Consider the following 23,736-nt stretch of genomic DNA (forward strand, 5'->3'; position numbering starts at 1 on the left):
CCAAATGCACAACGGGCCAAAAGTGATCAGGATTTGTTTCATGGCTCTGCACCAGAGATGGGTCAGCCGTGGCCCACTCTCGTACCAAAACAGTAAAACAACACTGGGGTGGAGCTGGCCCACACATACCGTTCCATCCGCATCAGATCCGTTTAACTAACACGGTCCAGCGTCCAAACGCACATCGGCCAAGAAGTGGTCAGGATCAGTTTCACGGATCTGAATTGGAAATGGAACAGAGCTGGCCCAGTCCCGCATAGAGATGCGGCACAGATCCGCGTACCAGATCGATGCCAGCTATGCCTTATTTTTGGGATTTATGGCCTATGTGATGTTTAGTCTATCATGTGTTTAGGCTACCTTATATTTATTACCCTACAGTCAGAAGCAATAATCATAGGCCTCCATCCACATAAAGTACACATGAAATTTTCAGAATGTATATAAGCTAACAACCATAGCACTTGTCGCTTGGTGTAGGCATTAAACACATTAAAGAACACATTATTTGTGGACATGAGCAAAAAAGAAGCATGTTCTGATTTAGGACTTTTATTTTTTTTTTAACTATAATAACAATTTCAAAATACTTTATTATATAAAGGAATAGTTCACCCAAAAATGAATATTTAGTCATTTACTCCCTCTCATGTTTCAAGCCTGTATGTGCGCCAGTGCCGTTTTTTCCCACGATGTTCGCAACTTTTTTTATTCCCAGGATGGCAATACAGCTTGGACCATTGCACTTGGATAGTGGACAGTTGCTAATGTATTTTTTTTAGTTATGTGGTAAATCTTCCATTTTAAGACAAGCCTATTACTCTGTTAGTGAATTAATCATTTTTGTGTAGGCTACGTGCAAGTGTTCCATTGTAAGATTTAACAAATCAGGATTTAATAACGAAATATGGCAATGGGCACCCCCACAAAAGTTTAATTTGCTCTATTCCAACGGTTTCTGGCTATAATCCGTGGTACGGATGAGGGCCAGATCAGCATAAAGTCTCTCAAACGGACGGACCTCACTCACTTCGCGCATTCGGCTCTGTTCAGTAAACCAGAGTGGAACACACAAGTTTGGAGGTGGTTTGGGTCAATATTACAGATGTGGGCCACATCAGTGAACTGTCTTTCTGGAAGCTTTGGTTCTGATGTGGTAAGTGGATCTGGCCCAAATCTGCTGACTGTAGAAAAACAGCACTGAAAAGTCTAACTGGCACATACTGAGCCAATAGCTTAAATTCCAGCCTTAGTGTAGAAATGAAGTGGCCATCATTTCTAAATTGATGGCCACTTCTAAATTCAAAATTTCTAATTTTCTAAATTTGTGCCATTACAAAATACTTTTATTCTACAGCAGCCGGCTAGTTGACTTCTCTGTTCAATTTATAGCCTACCACCTGCTCCTTCTGCCCATATCCGTATCACAGGTTTGGGCCAAATTAGTGTTTTGTATTTTAAACGCATCTCCTGACTTCCGGTTGAGTTGCGGAAAACGGACCTGGGACAAATCTGTAAATCGATGAAAAAACTGCTTTGCTAGCAGACAGTGCCGGCGCCAGCCGAGCGCTGATGAGGGGGCGTCTTAAATACCAGAGGGGGCGATCACAAAAAATGCATTTAATTCCCCAAGCTAGAAAATACATATAGCTTTGGTACGTCCCTTAAGCTTTAACGTGTTATAAACAAACATCTCTGTAATACAACCACAAAAACTACAGCAATTGAGCAACGTACATGATCTGAACACTTTTACTATATACAACAACAAAAAAGCATACCTAACGTTACTTAACAGCACAACACTGCTCATTTGAAGTTCCGACTCAGAGGTAGTTTCTTTTTAATCCATTTCGAATGTCCATGGTAAAATTAGTTAATGCAATATAATACCCTGACATTATTAAATGTTCGTACTTCGTGTTTGCTTTTCGTAGTGCAAATAATTTTTACATAATGGTGGGGGACAGTGTTTGCAAATGGTTTCTAGCGCAAAAACTGTCCAAACGCAACATTTTATCAAAACTTTGGTTCAATTTGATTATTTAAAGTAGTTATTTTAACTGCCACAAGTAATGCACCATAAGCTAGCGATTAAACACCAGCAGATGGAGAACCACAATAGCAAAATGACAATAACTCGTTTACACATTTAGCTATGCTTTAGGATAGGCTAATTCAAATACCTATTCGTTAATAATAAATTCAATGTCTGTTTTTTATCTATTAATATTAATAATAATACATGTATTTAACTTGTGATAAACAGGTGTGTGAGAGAGAGATCGTATGCTTACCTTTAACGTTAAATGCAGAACAATAATAGGTTGGTTGTACTTTAACTTGCAAGGATGCTGAAGAACATAAACATCTGAAAACTATGAACTATGTCTGGCTGAAGTTCATGGTGCCAGAATTGACATGACAGGCGAACATTTGGTTCTGTATGGGCTGAATTTTGTGTCAACATCATCCAATCAAACATACAGCACTCGAGAGCAAAACTATTAAATTGTTGTAAAAAAAATTAATTCGCATTTAAAAAAATGTATCTTAAAATTATTTTAGTTACAAAATACAGGAATTGTTAACCAAATTTTTTGCAATATTAATTTTTCTTTGAGTAGTTTCATCGCGTGTCCCTACATTTTGCTCTCTGCTACGCTGTTTTTGTTTGCGGATCAAAAATCTTTGCTTTTGAGTCAAAAAGTTTTGGATGCAAGTTACAAGCGTATCAGTGGGCGGGATCAACCTAGTTGAATGAAAGACCCGTTTCTATTGGCCACTACAGTCACCATTTGGCCACGCCCACCACGGAAGTCTGCCTGTAGAACGAGGAGAGCGAGGCTGTGCTATGGAGAGCGGCATATTGTTTGTAAGGTACAAAAGATCATTTAATGTCATAAACTCGGTGGAATGTGTATAAAAATGAATAGCCTGTGTGTATGTCACAAGCCCGGGGCTGGCTGCTAATGGTTAGGCCACGCCCCTTTTCAATTTCCACCTCGAGGAGGTCCCCAAAACCAACCCAATGACCAAACAACAACGAGGAACAGGTAAGTATAAAAATATTCTTTATTTATTTAAATATTTAAAAAGTACTGGGGATTGGGGAAAAGGGAAATTAAAACTAATGTCCGGCTCTGCCCTCCAGGGGGGGCCACGAGCAAGTGAGTGACAGGGGGTGGGGATTGCGTCGGGGAACGGGCTCCCGCCTCTGGTTCCCTCTGCCCGTGGCGCGCTCCTCTTCCTTCCTGGAGGCAGAATAAATCAAAATCAGTGTTGGTATAGACTTGTTCTTATCCGTGTACCTGTAGCTCACTCGAGGCGGTTCACCACCTATCTCGCACAGCTCCTCGCTGGTCGACTCACTCTCCTTCCCTGTTCTCTCTTTCTCCACAGACTACAGCCGGGGCACAAGGACACGATGGATCGACCTCAAAGGGTTCTCTCACCTTTTCACCGACTACGGCTGTTGGTAAGTATGGGCTTTCCTTCCTTGCTCGTTCCTTCAACACTCACACTGGTTCTCTCTACTCCTCCACAGACGACTGCTGGGACACAAAGGCACAGAGAATCGGTTTCCAATGGTTTCTCTCACCTCGTCGCTGACTACAGCTTCTGGTACGTTGGGCTTTCCTGAATGGCTTGATACCTCAGCGGTCACGCTGGCTTTCTCTCTTTCTCCACAGATGACTGCTGGGACACAAAGGCACAGTGAATCGATTTCCAATGGTTTCTCTCATCTCGTCGCTGACTACAGCTTCTGGTACGTTGGGCTTTCCTGAACGGCTTGATATCTCAGCGGTCACGCTGGCTTTCTCTCTCTCTCCACAGAGGACTGCTGGGACACAAAGGCACAGTGAATCGGTTTCCAATGGTTCTCTCACCTCGTTGCGGACTACCGCTTTGGGTCGGTATGGCTCTCTTCACAGTTCGTTATCTCGGCGTTCACGCTGTCTCTCTCTCTCTCCACAGATGTCTGCTGACCACCGCTTCGAGGTAGGTATGGCTCTCTGCACAGCCTTCACGACACACTCCTCTTCCCTGTTGATATGGCAATTTTAACAGGTTATGTTTCATTTAACAGGGTGGCGGACTTACGATGGCTGGCTACGCGATGCGTCAACTGGACAGTGGTTTCCTAGATGGCGCCGGGGGCCAAAACCCTCTCGGCGAGCTCGTTGGTCTACAGAGGGGCGAGAACGTCACGCCGGCACACCGGGTCGAGCGCTACCCTTTCCTCGAGACCCGTTGGTCGATCGAAAACTGGACCGGGGCGCCCTTTCGTCGAGACCTCGGGGCGGCGGATCTCCTTCGCCTCTAGCTCTGTGATGATAAAAAGACACAGGTAAAGTAGCAATATTATAGGGAATACTCACACACCGTCAATAGCACAGTTCTTCACCGCCGCTCCTAAACTCAAGTCCGCCGAGCGTTTGGCTGGGAAAATACTTCGAGATGCCACTCCGTGATTTTAAGACTGAAACACACTCACAGCATAATCATGTACAGGTCTTACTCTAGGACCGTTCTTTCCTCTTCGTCGTCTCAAAAGCGAGTGACTGGAGGCGGGGGTACGTCAGACAAGACAACAGCAATCCCACTGCAATACACAGCATTACACAGCACCACTTCAAGTGAAAATTTCTACATCCAAGACTCACCCACCACTCAGTGCACACAATAGACGCCCGTCTTCCTTTACTTCGCTCTGGACGAGAACATGGAGATGGTAGCACGGCCTAGTGTTTGTTTTCGTCACTGGAGTTGTTTCCACACAAAGACCCTTCGGCTCACCCACCGCGCTGGCTCAGGGGCAGGGCCGTCCACTCTCTTTCGGAACACTCAGAGAGACATACAGGTCAGATACATACACAACATTTCCATAAAAAGGTTCCGTTACTCACAACTGCTGTACTTTCTTCGTCCTAGGTTGCCTTCACGCTGTAATAATTCCAGATGCACAGAAAGGGCGTTTTCCAGCCACCAACAACGCTTTTCCACAGACGTATACTCACAATGGTGCGTCTTCCCTTCGTTTCTTTCATCCAAGGTCAGTATTCGTTTAATCCTTCTACCTATAAGGTCTTCGGTAACTTCCTCAATGTAAGTCTATAATCCAAACGAGAGAGAGAGCAATACAGCAACCCAGAATAGCGTACCCGGTGAGCCCAACTCAGCGCTCGATACACACCAACAACAGGGATAATAAGCACCCAGACTGTGGTTCAAACTGCTCTAAAATACTCTCCTGAGTGTTGTTCTCGTCCAATCACCCGGCGCTCCTCTTAATAACTCCCAGCTGTATGTAATTCGGCTGATTACAGCGTTCGCGGCGCTACCGGATGTCCGGTGTTTGCTCTTACCGGCCCGGGCGGAAACATCCAGGCGGAACCAAACTTGCCCGATTTTTGGTTCCGCCTAAAAGATCGTCACTCCTGTGACATCCTCCCCCGCCAATGCATTCTAGTCCCTGGAATGCCTCGGCGTTGTCCACTCACCGTACCGGGCAGGGGGGCGTCCTCGGCTCTCCCGTTGGGAGCGTCTCACGGGTGACTCGGGTTCGACTGGCTCGGGTACTACCTCTGGTTGCATCTGGGCCGCCGGGGGTTCAACCGGCTCAGGTATCAACTCAGGCGGTATCTGGGCCACTGGGGGTTCAGCTGGCTCGGGTGCTATTTCTGGCTGCCTCTGGGCGGCCGGGGGTAGCGCCGCCACAGGTCGACCTGGTACCACAGCCCATCCTTCCATCCAGGGGGCCGCCGGTACTGGCTCTGTGGGCCCCTCTATCACAGCCTCGGGGTAATTCGGACAGGGGCGGAGCATGTTCCGATGTACTACGCGTTCGGGGCCAGGTTTTCCCTCGGGCCGGATGGTGTACACCAGCTGTCCCGGTCTCTGCTGCTTGCAAACCACATACGGGATAGCCTCCCAGCGGTCGCTTAGCTTTCCCTTTCCTTGCCGCCGGTTATCCCTCGCCAGGACCCTCTCACCTGGTAACAGGGGGGCATCTCGAGCAGTCCGATCATACAAACGTTTGTTCCTTTCTCCTGCCATCTGTATCTTCCTAGAAACTTGTTCGTACGCAAAGTGTAAGCGCTGGTGATGGCGCCCCACCCACTCCGTCACACTCACTTCTTCCCGGTCTGCTGCTACTCCCAGGACCAGGTCAGTGGGCATCCGTACGTGCCTGCCGAACATCAGGTAAGTAGGGGCATACCCCGTGGTGCTATGAACACTGTTGTTATATGCTTGCAAAAGGTTTGGTAAAGCACTCACCCAATCGCTCTGCTGTCGTTGATCTAAAGTCCCCAGTAGCCCCAATAGGGTCTGATTGAACCTCTCACAGCTTCCGTTCCCCTGGGGATGATACGACGTGGTGTGGGTTTTGGTACATCCATACAACTGGCATAACTCACGGATTACCTTGGATTCAAAATTTGCCCCCTGGTCGGAGTGCAGAAACTCGGGACATCCAAATGTCTGGAACACATTTCGCCATAGAGCTGTGGCGGTGGTGTTGGCTGTCTGATCGAGCGTCGGGACTGCCCAGGCGTATTTGGTAAATAGGTCAGTGATTACCAGAATATTTTGATATCGGTCCTGAGGGCGGCCCAGCGTCAGGAAGTCCATTGCCATTATGTGGAGGGGGGCTTTCGCGTGAATGGGTACCATCGGTGCTCGGGCCTCTCGTCTGGATTTAAACAGCATGCACCGGGGGCAAGCTTGAATTAAGTTGTGCACAGACGCCTCCAATCCCGGCCAATAGAAGAATCTACGCAGTAGGGATACGGTCCTCTCCTGTCCCTGGTGTCCCAACTGGTCATGATAGACTGAGACCAATGCGTTTACCTGGTTGGCAGGCACCACGATCTGGCACACTTCCTCGCCCACTTTCGGATCGCGGGTCTTCCTACAGAGCACCCCCTCCTGTAGCTCCAGCTTCTCCCACTGTCCCAGTAACTTCTTCCCAGTCTCTGTCTGGGCTAGCCTTTCCGCCGGCGTGGGCCGTCGGCCCTGCTCTACCCACGTCTTCACCTGACACACGTCCCGGTCCTGGGCCTGCCTCTCTATCCAACGGCGGGGGTCCCACCCCCAGTTCCCTGGTGCAGCTTCCTGCTGGCCTCCTGGCGCCTCCACGGCCCCTATCATATAGCCCTCCTCACGGCTATTCTCCCTTCGATACCCCTGGTGTCTGGGGCTCTTTCCCTCTGGTAGTCTGGAAAGGACGTCAGCGTTCGTATGCTCTCGTCCAGGCCGATACTGCAGCTTGTAATCGAAGTTGGCCAGCTGAGCCACCCATCGCTGCTCCACGGCCCCCAGCTTCGCCGTCTGTAAATGTACTAGAGGGTTGTTATCGGTGATGACTGTTACCTTAGCTCCCCAAAGGTAGTCCTTGAACTTTTCGCTCAAGGCCCACTTCAGGGCCAGCAGTTCCAGCTTGAAGGAGCTGTAGTTTGCGTCGTTCTTCTCTGCCGGGTGGAGACTCCGGCTCGCATAAGCGATCACCCGCTCCTTTCCTTCTTGCCGTTGGGCCAATACTGCCCCCAATCCCAGGTTGCTCGCGTCTGTATATAAGACAAAAGGTTCAGAAAAGTCAGCATACGCCAAGATGGGGGCCTGTAACAACTCCTGCTTCAGCCTCTGAAAAGCCATCTCACAATCATTGTCCCAGTTAATAGAGGGCGATCCACGGCCCCGGCTTCGTCCTGTGCCAACCAGCAACTGGTTAAGGGGCTTGGCAATCTTCGAGAAATCCTTAATAAATCGCCTATAATATCCCACGAACCCCAGAAAGGATCGTACTTGCCTCACAGTCTTAGGCGCGTCCCAATCCTTCACTGCAGAGACTTTCTCGGGGTCCACGGCCACCCCCGCTGCGCTGACCACATGGCCCAGGAACTTCACTTCCCGCCGCAGCAAGTGGCATTTGTCCGGCTGCAGCTTCAGCCCGTACCTTTCCATGGCTCGGAAGACTTCCTCTAGGTGCCGGAGGTGGGAATCGAAATCTGGGGAATACACAATCACATCATCCAAATATACCAACACTGACTCCATCAACTGACCTCCCAGACAGCGTTGCATCAAGCGTTGGAAGGTGGCCGGAGCGTTGCAGAGCCCGAAAGGCATCCGGTCTCATTCAAACAGTCCGAACGGGGTCGTGAAGGCGGTCTTCTCCCGGTCTGCCTCGGCTACTTGCACCAGCCAATATCCACTGGCCAGATCTAAGGTGGAATACCAGGCCGACTGCGTGAGGCTAGCAAGGGAGTCTTCGATTCGTGGTAAGGGGAAGGCATCTTTCTTAGTTACCAGGTTCAGCTTGCGATAGTCCACACAGAACCTCCAAGCTCCTGTCTTCTTTTGTACGAGCACGATGGGGGCCGCCCAGGGACTACTACTCTCTCGGACAATGCCCCGGCCCAACATGCCCTGCAGGATTGTACGTACTTCCGCATACAAGGTAGGTGGGATCGGTCGATATCTCTCCCTACTTGGCCCTGCATCCCCAGTGGGGATGTGGTGTTCCACCACCCTGGTTCACCCGTAGTCTTCGTCGTGCCTCGCAAACACATGTTGCCACTTCCGAAGGAGTGCCTGCAGTTTCTGTGCCTGTACCTGTCCCAGGTCGTCCCCTTGCAGTGACTCACCCGCTAGGTGTTTTGGCACACCTCTCCCCTGGTTACTCGCTGGGGCATCCATTTGGGTCAGGGACACCTCGATCACAGTGGGGCACACCTGACGAAAACTGACGTCCCTCTCTTCCCTCACCTGGTGGGGTGTGACCATCGTCAGCCGAGCCAGTCGTTGATGCCGGTATAACTGTACTGCATAGGGGTGCTCGTTTCGTACCCTTACCGGGATTCTCCCCCGGTGGACCGCCGCTAGTCCCCGTGCTACCTCCACTTGTGGGCAATCTGTATGTGGCTCTACCAACACCCACTCCTCTGGGCTCGCTTCCCGAAGGGGCACTCTTGCCCATACGATAGCCTCACTCCTAGGGGGAATAGACAAAGCAAAACGACACATTACTCTTCCCACTTCCTCCCGATCTCTACGAACCTGGTTCATTTGGACCCGACGGCAGTCGGCCACTACACGCTCCCACTTGGGTCTCTCAGTAGGTGAGATCCTCGGACCAGGCCTAGCCTGGAAGATCTCCTCCCAGCATTCGGAGAGGACATTCATGCCCAATAGGGCTCGGTGGGCGCCCAAACACCTATCTTCGACAATGATCACACCTTTTTGGGGGACGACTACCCCATGCACCTCAAGATCCGTCAGGCGATAGCCAATGTAGGGGATTTCTAGGCCGTTAGCGCCCTTCAGCGTCAGCCAGGGGGCCTCCGTTCCTTGTGTTCCTCCCTGTCCGAATATCTCCTTGGAGAGGCTTTCCGCGAACATCGTTACCTGCGAGCCCGTGTCTACCAGGCACTGAATCCATTTGCCACACACTTTTACTTCTGCCACCGGGCTATGCCCGACCATCTGTTGCCTAGAGCTGTCCCTTCTTCCCGGGTCTTCTCGAGGGGTCCCGGCCACACGACCCACTGTGGCCGGTCATCCTAAAAACCCCCCTCAGATGCCCTGCGGGGCCCACACTGACGGCTATAATGTCCTGGCTCACCACACCGGTTGCAGATCGGCCGTCCCTGCTCATCCCATTCGAAACGGGGCCGAATATAGCGGTTTGGGCGTCCAGGCGGCTCTCGGCTCCTCTCCGAGTATACTCGCTCTCGGGGTGCCGGCCTTGGTTCCTCCCGCGCCCTACCTTGGCGCAGCTCTCCCAACAGAGTTTTAGATAATTCTGACATCTGCTCCCGGACATCCTTCAAAAGTTCTGCTTTCAGAGCCCGCTTCCAATCTGTGCGTTCTGGTTGTGTTGGCACGCTCTCATTTACAGCCGCGCATACTGGGGTCTCACTCACTTCAACCTTATCGCCCTCCAGAGCTAGCGCCTCCTTCCTTAGATCTTCAAATGTGAGGTCGGGGTCTCTCCGAAACTGGACCCTCAGACTCTGTCTCACGGGGCCCTCTTTCATCCCCAGAAGGAATTGGTCGCGCAACAAAGTTTCTCCGTCGCCCAGCCCGTGATCGCGGCGGGTCTGTAGCCGGGTGAACTGCTCACGCAGTCTCAGGGCAAACGCTCTAATGGGTTGTCGGGGGCCTTGTTTAATATTAAAAAATTGGGAACGGAGGACGGCTACAGGGGTGTGGTCACCATATTGCTCGGTGAGAAACTGGAATATAGTTTGGGCATTGGTTCGGACAGCTTCAGGGGCGGCCTGTACTTCTCGCCGCGCTTCTCCCTCTAGGGAGTTCAGCACGAACTGGAGCCGCTGGGCTACACTAAGGCCTTGTAGGTCGGCTAGATACTCTAACTGGGCCTTCCATTCCGTTAGCCGTACTCCCGACTCTGTCCCTCCATACTTTTGGACCCAAGGGCTGCCCATAAAGACAGGCACCGCACGGGGTTGGGCTGCGGGCCCCGCGTTGTCGGTCATTGGGCTAGTCTGGTTACTCAACTCGAGGTGGAATCCTGCCGACTACGCCAAAATCTGTCACAAGCCCGGGGCTGGCTGCTAATGATTAGGCCACGCCCCTTTTCAATTTCCACCTCGAGGAGGTCCCCAAAACCAACCCAATGACCAAACAACAACGAGTAACAGGTAAGTATAAAAATATTCTTTATTTATTTAAATATTTAAAAAAAGTACTGGGGATTGGGGAAAAGGGAAATTAAAACTAATGTCCAGCTCTGCCCTCCAGGGGGGCCACGAGCAAGTGAGTGACAGGGGGTGGGGGTTGCGTCGGGGAACGGGCTCCCGCCTCTGGTTCCCTCTGCCCGTGGCGCGCTCCTCTTCCTTCCTGGAGGCAGAATAAATCAAAATCAGTGTTGGTATAGACTTGTTCTTATCCGTGTACCTGTAGCTCACTCGAGGCGGTTCACCGCCTATCTCGCACAGCTCCTCGCTGGTCGACTCACTCTCCTTCCCTGTTCCCTCTTTCTCCACAGACGACTGCTGGGACACAAAGGCACAGCGAATCGGTTTCCAATGGTTTCTCTCACCTCGTCGCTGACTACAGCTTCTGGTACGTTGGGCTTTCCTGAATGGCTTGATACCTCAGCGGTCACGCTGGCTTTCTCTCTCTCTCCGCAGATGACTGCTGGGACACGAAGGCACAGTGAATCGGTTTCCAATGGTTTCTCTCACCTCGTCGCTGACTACAGCTTTGGGTAGGTATGGCTCTCTTCACAGTTCGTTATCTCGGCGTTCACGCTGTCTCTCTCTCTCTCCACAGATGTCTGCTGACCACCGCTTCGAGGTAGGTATGGCTCTCTGCACAGCCTTCACGACACACTCCTCTTCCCTGTTGATTTGGCAGTTTTTAACAGGTTATGTTTCATTTAACAGGGTGGCGGACTTACGATGGCTGGCTACGCGATGCGTCAACTGTTCAGTGGTTTCCTAGGTGGCGCCGGGGGCCAAAACCCTCTCGGCGAGCTCGTTGGTCTACAGAGGGGCGAGAACGTCACGCCGGCACACCGGGTCGAGCGCTGCCCTTTCCTCGAGACCCGTTGGTCGATCGAAAACTGGACCGGGGCGCCCTTTCGTCGAGACCTCGGGGCGGCGGATCTCCTTCGCCTCAAGCTCTGTGATGATCAAAAGACACAGGTAAGGTAGCAATATTATAGGTAATACCCACACACCGTCAATAGCACAGTTCTTCACCGCCACTCCTAAACTCAAGTCCGCCGAGCGTTTGGCTGGGAAAATACTTTGAGATGCCACTCCGTGATTTTAAGACTGAAACACACTCACAGCATAATCATGTACAGGTCTTACTCTAGGACCGTTCTTTCCTCTTCGTCGTCTCAGGAGCGAGTGACTGGAGGCGGGGGTACGTCAGACAAGACCACAGCAATCCCACTGCAATACACAGCATTACACAGCACCACTTCAAGTGAAAATTTCTACATCCAAGACTCACCCACCACTCAGTGCACACAATAGACGCCCGTCTTCCTTTACTTCGCTCTGGACGAGAATATGGAGATGGTAACACGGCCTAGTGTTTGTTTTCGTCACTGGAGTTGTTTCCACACAAAGACCCTTCGGCTCACCCACCGCGCTGGCTCAGGGGTAGGGCAGTCCACTCTCTTTCGGAAACACTCAGAGAGACATACAGGTCAGATACATGCACAACACTTCCATAAGAAGGTTTCGTTACTCACAACTGCTGCACTTTCTTCGTCCTAGGTTGCCTTCACGCTGTAATAACTCCAGATGCACAGACAGGGCGTTTTCCAGCCACCAACAACACTTTTCCACAGACGTATACTCACAATGGTGCGTCTTTCCTTCGTTTCTTGCATCCAAGGTCAGTATTCGTTTAATTCTTCTACCTATAAGGTCTTCGGTATCTTCCTCAATGTAAGTCTATAATCCAAACGAGAGAGAGAGAGAGCAATACAGCAATCCAGAATAGCGTACCCGGTGAGCCCAACTCAGCGCTCGATACACACCAACAACAGGGATAATAAGCACCCAGACTGTGGTTCAAACTGCTCTAAAATACTCTCCTGAGTGTTGTCCTCGTCCAATCACCCGGCGCTCCTCTTAATAACTCCCAGCTGTATGTAATTCGGCTGATTACAGCGTTCGCGACGCTACCGGATGTCCGGTGTTTTCTCTTACCGGCCCGGGCGAAAACATCCGGGCGGAACCAAACTTGCCCAATTTTTGGTTCCGCCTAAAAGATCGTCACTCCTGTGACATGTAACTATCCATATGTTTTAATCTCTCTTATCTAAATATGCAACGTTAGTTATTAGCATTAGCTTCCGGAGGCTATTGCGTCCAGAGTTTGCTTTATACAGCTAATTCTTACACAGATATTAATAGCACGCTTTTATTAGTAAGTTAATCACTTACTGCATACGGACATAAAAAAATATTAATATTACATATTATGTAATTGCACGACTATATTTTCCCCAAGTTAGTTTTCCATTGGAAGTTCTTAGTGTTGATACTGCTTAAATATTACTCAATACGTGAAGAATTAATCCTGTAATGGCACTTATGTAAATGTTTATGTATTCAAACAATATCCAGTTAAAGAAATTTGAATGTATGTTTATTCACATAGCAGATGCCTTTTATTCAAATCCATTTACAAATGAAAAAAGCAGTTAAGGGCGGTTTCCTGGACAGGGAATAGCTTAAACCAGGATTAGGTCTTAGTTTAATTAGGAAATATAACAAGGTTTAACAAACATGCCTTACTAAAAACATTACTTGTGTGCATTTTGAGGCAAAACAAAGGGCACTTATGTATTTTAAGATATGTCAGCGCAAGTTGTTTTCTTACATTTATTTTAGTCTAGGACTAGTCTAATCCCTGTCCGGGAAACCGCCCCAAAATGTTTTGTCCAAAGGCCCATGTAATGTTTAGTAAGACACTTAATATAAAACACTTGTTTTGTATCTCAGTAATTTGTATTTATTTCTCAGATGATTCTTCACTAGAGGTTACATTGAAGTCAGGCAATGACAGGAAGGATGGCTGGGGATTCCAAGATCTGATAAAGAAAAGTTACATGAAGATACTTGGACTACTCATGGGACCAAAGAGCTGTAAGCAGAATAATTGGGAGTACAGTTTTCAAATGAAAGGACGTTGGTCACCTCAGCAAATACAGTAAATGACTTTTATTAGACAGAAATCTTTCTTTTGAAACCCATATCTCACATCACAAAAGCAGCCTTCTTCCAGCAGAACATATCAACCGTCTCAGATGTGAAGAACCTTGTTCATGCATTTATGACATCTAGAATAGATTACTGGGTGGTTGTCCTGCATCCTTAATTAATAGGCTACAATTAGTGCAAAATCCCAGCTGCTAGAGTTCTTACAAGGTCACGCAAGTTCATATAACCCCAAATTTAGCATCTCTACAATAGTTACCAGTTAAATTCTGTATCGATTACAAAATATTGCTACTCACTTATAAGTCCCAAATGGTTTAGCTCCTACAGACAGAACTTCTAGTATGCTACAAACAATCATGCTACTTAATATCTCAAAACTCCAGACTTTTAGTAGTTCCTAGGATAGCAAAATCTACCAAAGCAGGGCAAGCTTTTTTCCACCTATGGAAACTGTGGAACAGCCTTACTGACACTGTTCAGACACTCTCTCCCAGTTTAAATCTAGCCTAAAGACACCTCTTCAGTGTGCATAAACATAATTTCATCCTGTAACTTTGCATTAAGTTTATAAATAACTTTTTTTTAATTATCCTTAACCTAAAAAGCTCTAAACAGCAGCTATGGTAATTTTCTCTCTTTGCTTTTTTTTAAACTTCAGATTACACCAGCTCCAGTCTGGATCCTGTCTCTATCAGATGACCCTACACATAAGGAAAGTTGACATCGGCCATCACGAGGACTTCAAAACTGTTCAAAGCGCTATACAAATAAATGTGAACAAAATTGAATTGTTTGAAGTCAACAGCAGAGATGAGGATGCCACACAATGCATCCTCCCACAACAGATCTTGCATTACAAAGTGATATTGACATCTTTCTTGGCCTCTCTGATTACAATCCTCACAATCATTCCTGCAACACAAGAAGCACAAATTACTTTTATGTCACAAATCACAGTTTGTCATTAAAGTCTGGTCTACCTGCTACTTTTAAAAGATCTTCGTATCAAAATTTCTTAATTACTGGATTTTATTAATTAATTTTGTTTAGTTACCAATATATTTATTTACATTTACAAATTTTTGCATATTCATTCATATTATCCTAAACTATTTTGCTTGTTTCATTACTGCAGATTATTTATGTTGGGTGATGCATTGTCTTCATAAGTAGATATAGGTATATCAGTGGTCTCCTCTGGCTAAAGATTTTTGATAATGTCATAAGACAAAGTAGCATTGTGTAATACTTTATATGTTGTTTAAAATATGGGTAACACTTTACAATAAGGTTCATTAGTTAACATTAGTTAACTACACCAATCAACATGAACCAATAATGAACTGCACCTATACAGCATTTATTCATCTTTGTTAATGTTAATTTCAACAATTACTAATACTTTTATTAAAATTTTGTTAATGTTAGTTAATGCACTGTAATCTAACATGAACAAGCAAATAAAGCTTTATTTATATTAACTAACGTTAACAAAGATTAATAAATACTGTAACAAATGTATTGCTCATAGTTTGTTCATGTTAGTTATACATTAACTAATATTAACTAATGAACCTTATTGTAAAGTGTTACCAAAATATGTTACAAGACGAGTCAGACAGACCATTGACAGTGCAGCTAAGATTATTCAATAAACCATTTTTATTTTATTCTTTATCATTTTGTCCCCTGCCTGATGCTCTCATCTCTGTACCTTGTGGTTGAGTAAAAGCATTAACTCACCACAGCGTTTTCTATCTTTGAGCAATGGACAAAGTCATTTTCCTGACTAAGAGAGGTCTAGTAAAACTAAGAACTAGTGAACTGGACTTGCTCCTTGTATCGGTTTAATCTAACGTTTTTGGCATAGTCATATTTGGATCTATCAATGTCATTAAATGCCCACATGATCTTACTCTATTATATGTCATAACTGCTATGCTAGAATTAATTGTATAAAATAATTGTATAATTTATCATTTCTGTTCAAAAAAAGAAATACTAATTTAGTAGTCAATTATGCAAAAATATTCAGCCTGCAACAGCAAACTTGCACGATTGCGTCACATCATGAGTACATTTTATGTCCGTATGCAGTAAGTGATTAACTTACTAATAAAAGCGTGGTAATAATGTCTGTGTAAGACTTAACGTTAGCTGGATAAAGCAAACTCTGGACGCAATAGCCTCCGGAAGCTAATGCTAATAACTAACGTTGCATATTTAAATAAGAGACATTAAAACATATGGATAGTTATACACAAGCTATTCATTTTTATACACATTCCACAGAGTTTATGACATTAAATGATCTTTCGTACCTTACAAACAACATGCCGCTCTCCACAGCACAGCCCCGCTCTCCCCGCTCCACAGGCAGACTTCCGTTGTGGGCGTGGCCAAATGGTGACAGTAGTGGCCAATAGAAACGGGTCTTTCATTCAACTAGGTTGATCCCGCCCACTGAGACGCTTGTAACTTGCATCCAAAACTTTTTGACTCAAAAGCAAAGATCCCCGATCCACAAACAAAAACAGCGCAGCAGAGAGCAAAATGCAGGGACACGCGACGAAACCACCCAAAGAAAAACCCACACTGCAAAAAATTTGGTTAACAATTACTGTATTTTGTAACTAAAATAATTTTAAGATAACATTTTTTAAATGCGAATTAAAAATTTTTACAACAATTTAATAGTTTTGCTCTTAAATACTGTATGTTTGATTAAATAATTTAGAAACAAAATTCAGCCCATAGTTCTGTGCACCTGAAATGCTCTGATAATAATCCACGCCACGGCATTAATTGATGTGTGATAATCCGGAGACCGGTTTACAGAATTTGCAGTGCTATTTTACATATATCCATTGCTACAGGCCCGGGTCACTCTCCCACTCCTTTCTGTAACTTTTGATATACTTTCGCACTTCGACATCTTGATTTCCCGCTGAGACTGAGAACGCAGGCTCATTGTTGACGTGCGTCAAGCCGTCAACACAAAAGGCTTGTTCAACTCCATGCGGTGCTGCAAGAACCGACAGTTGGATGACGTCAAAGTACCGCGAGAACGATTCGAGAAATCATGCAAAGTGTAATTTCGTCTCGCTCTCGCGGCGCTTTGACGTCATCACCTCACAGTTCTAGTGGCGCCGCTTGATGTGTAACAAGCCATGGAGTGGGCGTGTGTTTATTAATGTCACGGTAGAGTACATGCACACTTGATTTTTTTGTTTTGTTAAATAATTAGACTATAAAATTCACTTTAGGAAGACAATACACAAGGCAAATGTGATTTTTAAATAAAATTTTATTAAAATCCCATTCAACATTAATGGTGATCTGAGGGGGCGGGCAAGTGCGGGTGAGGGGGCGACGCCCCCTCACGCCCCCTCGTGGCGCCGGCCCTGCTAGCAGAGCTGAAATCTTATCAGGTGCAGATCTGGCCCACAGTCAGATACCGTATGTCCGCTACAGACGGATCTAAAGGCTTTCATGCGGATCCGGCCCAAAGGAAATTGCTATCTGGTTCTGAGCAGGTGTTGTCAGTGAACAGGCTGTAAACTGTTGGCTAAGTTACAGACACTCGTGAAAAACTGCTGCTTATTATCTGGGAAACATTCTCCAACAGCAGTCAAGTTGTCATTGTTTGTGTCAAAGTTGTGCATTTGTTGTAACATTAAAACAGGAGATCAGACTTACTCTCAGCTGCTTAAAGTGATGCTCGGAGCTCCATTCCTCTATGGGTGTGCGAGGCTATGCTTTTTTTATTGGTTGTTGCGTTAAATCTTACCCAGATACAACAGTGCTATTTTCCGATTTGCTATTGTGTAGCTTCTTTCTTTATTTTTTGATTGGCTGATAGAACTCCAGGGGAGACGGGCTTGATAGAGAGAGTAGTGAGGCCAGATACATTTTGAGCGCTGAAGCATATTAAATATATGATAAATAGGTTTTAGTGTGGCTGGAGTGCATGACTAAAGACTGAAAGCACGGCTATTATCAGACCAGCCCTCGCAGCCTTAAAACACTACTGGCCCATCGGGAAAAGTCCCGACTCTCTCGATTGCCACTCCGCCACTGCACGGGGCCAACCAAAGCCATCTCATCAGCTTCTTCATTCATGTTCACTGTGGTTTATTGTGGTCTGAAGCCATAAACGCTAGTTGGTGCTCCAGCAGTGGGGAACCTTCAGGGCCTTCTACGCCTTCAGAGAAGGCCTAAAAAAATTAATACAAATATTTTTTATAATAATACTAATAAATAATAAAGTATTCAATAAAAATATGTTTTTACATGTTTAAATTTATATTTAATTAAATTTAATACATGTAATATATTTTCTCTCATCTATGTTCTACGTTCTACGTTAAGCTTACTGTCAGGTTCATATCCAATCAGAATCGTCTGTCTCTATTAAGGCCCGGTAAACTGGCTCATTCATTGGTTAGGACTTCAAGAATCCCAAGGAAGGCCAAGCTATGTGTTTTGGTGTGGAGAGTGACGGGCAAATCGACCAATCACGCTTTGATTTCAAGTGGGCGGGTAAAAAACAAAGCATTGTAAGCCTTCATGAAGTCCTAATCATGCAACAAGCTGGATGCGAGCTGCCGTAAAACACCAAAGAAGAAGAAGTCCTAATCATAGACCGTCTAATGGCCCGAATCTCTGCGGTGAGAGTGGTTGAGGTAAATGGCAGAAAACGTGATTGACGTTGTGGCTAGTTTGATAGGGCTGAGGTAAAAACGAAATTACTTAAGCGGGTACTCGTGAAGAGCACAGCCGAGAGATGCGCATGCAGCATTCACCGGGGCTCGGGCTAGGGATTTTGCGAGCCCGCAAAATATAACAGTTATAAGCCACAAGGAGGTGCACTGAGAACGCAGGGTGCTATATTTCCCCTCATGAAAAAAGACTAACAAGCTATCCTACAGCTAAATATATATTTACAAAAAACAAAAATTAAATGGAAATTTACAGAGCAGCAGAGTCTGTATTTGTGTTTATCAGTTAGATTAAAGTAATTTTAAACTTTAAAACTGCATTTAAAGGCAAACGATGCCTATTCTGTAATTTAACTTTGCATGCTCAGAATTTTTACACGTTAACTGTATGATTTAACGAAATACGAATAGCCTAGTATTATATTCTGAATTTTAAAATTTATGAAAAACAAACTACTCTCAATTTATTTTGGTGTTTTTTCCCCCATGCTCACTTGTCTCCATTTTCCTGTTTTTAAGAATTAAGGCGGTGTAGTAAGAAGAACCTATCCATTAAATTTGTGACTTTCATTTATTGCGCCATGCGTAATTGCGCATGGAGAGGCATTTGCAGGCCCAGCTGAAGTACTCACGGTTCGCCACTGTGCTCCAGTATAATCGGTCCGCCGAAACTCATCCAATAAGAAATGTTCCGCGGTGCAAAAATAAGTGCAATTAAAATGCGTTAAAAATTTTACCGCGTTATTTTTTGTGTAATTAATTAATCTTAATTAACGCGTTAAAGTCCCGGCCCTAATTTAAATACATTCCTGCATTGCAAATGTGTAAAGTCATTTATATTTCCATTCCTGCAGTGCAGCCAACACTGAATGAAAGTAATTTACAGTATATTTAAATACATTACTGCATTGCAAATGTGTAAAGTCATTTATATTTACATTCCTGCAGCGCAGGCAACACTGAATAAAAGTTAATTATATACATGTCAATATTAATTATACCTGAACAAAACTAAATGCAATACTTGGTTCACTGGATAAGGCAGCGTCCTTTCTCAGCCAGCGACGCACTTTAAGGGACAATAGCACGATCAAATTATCACTTATAAAATGACTGCAGATCCTTGTATGATATGTGATGTTAAATCGCTACCGTCGATTGATGTGAATCCATTTTCTGCGTGTTTTTCGTCCACAAAAAACATTTTGAAACACATACAGAGTTGAACTTTGAGGAGTCCTCAAATAACAGGAAACAGCAATGTTCAGCTTAACTACTTTCTTTCCGCTGTAGATTTTAAACTTTCTGGAAGCCATTACTATAATGTTTAACTACATAATGCTATAAATATACTTTAGTTATAAATCGCTCTCAAATGAATTATATGAAAGCATTTTGCTGCTAGTACACTCAGATACGAAATGCGCTGGAAGATTCTTCCGGAAATACGTCAGGAGAGCCAGATTGCGCAAAAGGTGTGCATTGCTGAGCTCCTTGAGTGCTGCGCTCTTGGCAGGTTATGATTGGTTGAATGGTAAGCTTGCATCTGATTGGCTAAAAAGTACGAGTGACCCACGTTGAAGAAGCGCGCTGCCACCAAAGTCTCAAAAAACACACACACGAATTCAAAGCAATTCACACACAAAAAAGACAATTCGTACATTCACAGTCATGATAAACTCAAAATGTAAAACTTTTCGTACACAGTTCTACATTTGTAAATAGTTTTTTTTGTTTGTGAAACGTATTTTATGAATATGTATTTTTATTTTGTGTATGTACATCGTTTTTTTGCGAATATATATATTTTTGTGTATGTGAATTAGATTTCATGCATGTGAAATTGTCTACGCATGTGTGAATTATGTTTTTTGCGTGAATTATTAATGAGATTAAGCTATCTCCATAGATGCAGCCTTCGTGCGCCTCTCAAAAACTAAACAACCAGGTCGTGCTGACCCACTATCCTACTGTTTATAGGAGCGTGGTGCGCGGATATCGCAGTGATATCTACTTTAATGGTAGAGGGAGACAGCCTTCTGTCCAAGCAAAGGAGATAAATACGAGTCTGATCGAGCATTCTCGGATGTCTTCTCGTGAGAAGCACACCAATCAACGAACAGATTACATTTTAGCAAGTACGCCTGTCTTGTAGACGGCGCTCGCGCTGCAGAGATGGTGTTAGATACCGAGTGTGGTAAATCACCTAAAACCTCTGCGCCCCGTCCAGAGACCACACATGGAGGTTCCACAGATCGGGGCGCGAGTGCCATAATGTGCCAGGAAATCAGCCAGGGAGGGACTGTCGCGAGGAGAGTGAACTCTGTAAAACCAATTCCTAGTTGTCCGGTACGGCACAACTAATAGAATGCGCTCCTCGTCCTCCCTGACTTTGCACAGTGTCTGCGCAATAAAGCTTACTGGGGGGAAACCCCGCGGCCAGCTGTGTGCCAGTGTATCCACGCCGAGTGTTCCCTCGGATAATGAATAAAACAGGCGACAATGGGTTGTCTCTGAAGAAGCAAACAGATCTAACTGTGCTCTGCCAAAACATTTCCAAATCAGCTGAACCGACTGGGGGTGGAGTCGCCACTCGCCGGGGCGCGCTGCTCGTGAGAGCGCGTCTGCCGCTGTGTTCAGCAACCCCGGTATGTGAATGGCACGAAGAGACCTCAGATACTTCTGACTCCAGAGGAGGAGATGACGGACGAGATGTGACAGGTGACGAGAGCGCAGACCGCCTTGGCGATAGATATACGCTATAGACGCAGTGTTGTCGGTGCGCACTAATACATCTTAAGCATCGAATCACGCTGATGAAACGGACCACGGGGTGAAAGTGAGACGGCATCTCAATGTAATTATGATACTGTGAAAGCCGGTGAGCCACGCTCTCCTCAGGACTTGGTCATGAAGCCAACACTGAAGCGGTCTCATATGAATCAGCCCGAGCGGTGTCACAGCCGCAGCTGCTGCCATATGCCCCAGAAGTTTCTGAAGTTATTTCAGTGGAACCGCAACCCTGCCTTTAAATGTTGAGGCAAGTCAGAATTGACTGAACACGCGCTTCTATTAGACGTGCAGTTAAATCAACCAAATCCCGTTCATTCCGAGAAAAGAGATCCTCTGCACAGGGCAAAGTTTACTCTTTTCCCAGTTGACCTGAAGACCGAGACGAGCGAGGTGTTTAAGTACACGATCTATGTGTGTGCACAGCATCTGACGAAACTGAGCTATTATGAGCCAATACGCCAAAACGCAAACACCGCTCTCTCAGGGGCTGCAGTCAACCTCCGCAACTTTCGTGAAGACACGGGGAGAGAGAGAAAGCACGAATGGTGAGACTTTGTACTGATATGCCCTCCACTCGAACACACAGCGGAGAAACGGCCTGTGTAGGGGGAGTATGGAGACATGAAAGTACGCATCCTTCAGGTTGAAGGCTGCAAAACCAATCCTGTGGGCGGATGCATTAAAATATGCTCCTCTGCGTTAACATTTTGAACAGCATTCTGTTATTGTGAATTCTGTGAAATCTCGATTCAGTACGCTCAGATCTAGGATCGGATGCAACCCGCCGCTTTTTCTTGGGTACAAAGAAGTAAGGGCTGTAAAGCCCCGACTTTATCTCGGCTGGAGGGACCGGCTTGATCGCGTCCTTCGCCAATAGGACAGCAATCTCCGCACGCAGTATGTGCGCATTGGCAGCCTTCATCGTGGTGAAGCGAATGCCTGAATATTTGGGAGGTAGCCGGGCAAATTGAATGCATAACCGAGACGGATCGTGCGTAAAAGCCAACGCGACGGGCTGGGAAGCTCTTCCCAGGCCCCCAGATATCGAGTGAGAGGAAATTAACGGCACGATATGTGTACCCGTGGCGAGCGGAGACGGGGAACTCAATGACACGTGCTCTTTGGCCGCATTGTGAGATGTTGTGTGTAATGAAACACTCACCCAAAACCGCTGATGGATGCTGAGCAAAGGGGGCTCCTTTGTAGATGTCCCGCTCGACACATCCGCTGGCGAATGAGGAAGAGAAGAACGTAGGGTTTTGAGCCCGTTCGAAACTCCTACATGCCTCCGGGGACCTGGAGAAAGAAGAGGAATTCGCTCTTTGAGGTTTAGTGGGTGCCGATTGAAGCCGGCGGAACACAAAACGAAACCAAGGATTCCCCAACCGGCCCTCCTCCGGGGTGAGGGGGAGAGTGATGTTTTCACCATCTCCTGAAGAGCGATCCTCTCATCTTCAGGTCGCCGACTCAGAGCCGCTAGATTTCATTTTCCACCTCTGTAGCAGGCTGAGTGGGCAGTTGAACTGCTTACGACAGGTTCCTCAGAGCTGCCGGGATGAAGGAACGAAAAAAGCCGTAGCAGGACGCCCTCTGCGAAAAGCAGACCAATATACTGACGTAACGGAGGGGGCAGCTAGGCTCCAACGTGGCACGATGCCTCAATCTGCTGTTAAGCGGCCGATCATTGTTGGACACTCTCAGCCGCGTTGCCGAAATGGCTGGTCTAAAATGGAACATTAGGACGATTATTAACGACCTACTTAATGCCCGCAAGACACAACCAGAGATGGCGTTCCTGGACAACCGGGGGTCAAGACGATATGGCAGAAGGGGGATTTTGAAGATCTGGTGCGCAAATCTGATGCTTGTGGCTACACATACGAGCCGCAATACAGCGAGAAACAATAGGATGCCAGAGCAGCTGCTTTAGCCAGAGCAGCTGCTTTAGCCGAGAAGCGAGCCTTGCCTGGGCTCAGGAAGAATGGCCAGAGCTCGGGCAGACTTGAGCTGGGGCGTACTGATTATTTTATACTAAATCCGACAGAATATAAATATTTCTCATATGTAATACGTTGAATAATACACAAATGAATGTTATATTGTAAACGCTTAGCATGGACAATTCAGCAATGCGAACTCGCCTTTGGTTTCATAATACACGTATGTCATTTTATGAACTAGTGCAGTGCCTGTGGATAATCTGTTTTTGTGTGTGTTTTTAGTAATTGTTGGTTTGGTGTGTTTGAGTGCTCATTGTTAAAATTACATCGCAAAAGTTGTGACATTTTTATTTGTGTAATAAAATATTAGACAGAACACTCGGACGCTGAGTGACGAGTAACACTGAGTCACAAGCCCGGAGCTCCATTGAGCTTATCAGCTAAATCTTATTTTTTCACTATCTTATTCCTATCTATATAATATAACTTATTAGTTTATGTTACCAACCGGAGTGGGCTACTGATGCCCCTCCGGGCGTTCCACCTCGAGGAAGTCCCCAAAGC

General features: G+C 46.2%; 1 protein-coding gene and 1 long non-coding RNA gene across 2 annotated transcripts in view; one reads left to right on the forward strand and one right to left on the reverse strand.

Moving 5' to 3' along the window:
* LOC129444463 (nectin-3) overlaps positions 1 to 23,736 on the reverse strand; it is an 88,117-nt gene that overhangs the window by 28,250 nt on the left and 36,131 nt on the right. The window lies entirely within an intron of this gene.
* Positions 2,748 to 15,090, forward strand: LOC141361587 (uncharacterized). The gene is made up of 3 exons (XR_012367730.1): positions 2,748 to 2,880; positions 13,521 to 13,643; positions 14,377 to 15,090. It is a non-coding gene; the product is annotated as an uncharacterized lncRNA (long non-coding RNA).

Source organism: Misgurnus anguillicaudatus, chromosome 3 (assembly GCF_027580225.2).
Source record: "Misgurnus anguillicaudatus chromosome 3, ASM2758022v2, whole genome shotgun sequence".
In the NCBI taxonomy this organism is placed as follows: Eukaryota; Metazoa; Chordata; class Actinopteri; order Cypriniformes; family Cobitidae; genus Misgurnus; species Misgurnus anguillicaudatus.